The sequence below is a fragment of the Stegostoma tigrinum genome, chromosome 12 (genome assembly GCF_030684315.1).
Source record: "Stegostoma tigrinum isolate sSteTig4 chromosome 12, sSteTig4.hap1, whole genome shotgun sequence".
Lineage (NCBI taxonomy): Eukaryota > Metazoa > Chordata > Chondrichthyes > Orectolobiformes > Stegostomatidae > Stegostoma > Stegostoma tigrinum.
Window position 1 is genome coordinate 29,983,150 of NC_081365.1, and position 1,700 is coordinate 29,984,849.

Sequence of the window (1,700 nt, forward strand, 5' to 3'; positions counted from 1 at the left end):
GCAGATTGTCGTTATTTAAAAATTTGCATTGTTTGTGTTTGGTGAGTTGTATGTTTGAATACCATGCAGTATGTTGTGCTGGCAATTACAATAGGCACCCTTTTCTGTTTGGAGAGTACTGACTAATGTTCTTCCCTCCACTTTTTGATCAGGGTCCTGTGTCACTTCCAGGGTTCAATACAATAGTTAATTTAACATTTTTTTTTTGGATTTTCTTTCCACCTGTTCTTGTCTAAACTATAGTGGTCGCTAATCATGGCAGACCTGCATCATGACCTTTGAATGAAGTATAATTCTTTACTGTCCAGAATCATAAAAAGACAATGTTGAACACAGGGATATATTTCTACTAGTTCACTGTGCAGCTAACACTGAAGTAATCAATGCCATTTGTAAGAAAAGTAAATCTCTTTAAAGCTTTTGAGCTTCCTTCACTAATCACTAAGTTTCTAGCTGGTCTATGACCTAACTTTTTCACTAACCTCAATACCTTTGATTTACAGAACATCCAGCTATCTCCGACTTGAAATTGACAGTTGATCTAATCGATACATATTTCCACACAATGCGGACCCTGTACCGTGTAACGAAATTCTCAAAAATGGATCTGTCCCGGGCCTACTTGCAGATGGGGCTCAGTGCTATGACAGGGAATGGCTGAACTCCTCTGATAATTAAACCAAAACACTATCCCCAATGTGTAATGACTGGAGTATGGGTTCCTCTCTAATAATTACCATCGAAATATCTAGAAAAGTTTGTTTTCCCCCTTTAACCATTAATAGAATAAATCTCTGATCTCCACTTCACAAGTAACAAGGATCAATTTAAAACCAAAAGAACTGCGGATGCTGTAAATCAGGAACAAAAACAAATTTGCTGGAAAAGCTCAGCAGGTCTGTGAAGAAAAAAATGTTAATGTTTTGGGTCCGGTGATCCTTCCTCAGAAGAAACAATCTATTTACTTAACCCAACAATGAACAAATTAACAAAATTACTAACAAACCGACAATTCCCCCTTAGACTACTAACTATGCCCCACTTCTGAAGGAAGGTCCCAACCTGAAACGTCAACTTTACTGCTCCCCTGATGCTGCCTGGCCTGCTGTGTTCCTCCAGCTCCATAATGTGCTGTCCCTAACTGGTCTAAATTCTGCTTGAATGTTTAAGTAAAATTAAGTCCCACTGAAATAAATCGATTAATATGAAGCAATAAACTATAACTTAATCTCTCCAAGTTAGCACAGACTCTCCTGGAATATTCTGTTATATCTACTCTCTTGACACACCTTTCTTCCGTTAATTCTGCTGTCAGGGATGTTTCACCTCTGTAATTTCTTCAATGAGGACCTTGAGCTAAAATACCATGGTACCTTTGGTTAATTAAATGGACTTTCTCTGGGAGCTGGATTGCGCTAACTGGCAGGCGGTGGATGGCTCTCCCCATTTTTCCAAATGCCCTTGTCTTATATACCCATAACAATATAATCAAATTCTTAAAATATGATTTGTTTCAGGTTGTCAACACCATCAGTTCGTAAATTTAATTGGCTTTGAATTGCTGAGTTTAGTTTTAAATTAATTGGCCAAATTGAAACTCGCCACAACTTCATGGAAGTGTGGATTGGATTTGCGGATGACACGACGATGGGTCAAGTTGTGGATAGTGTGGAGGGCTGTTCTAGGTTACAAAGGGACAT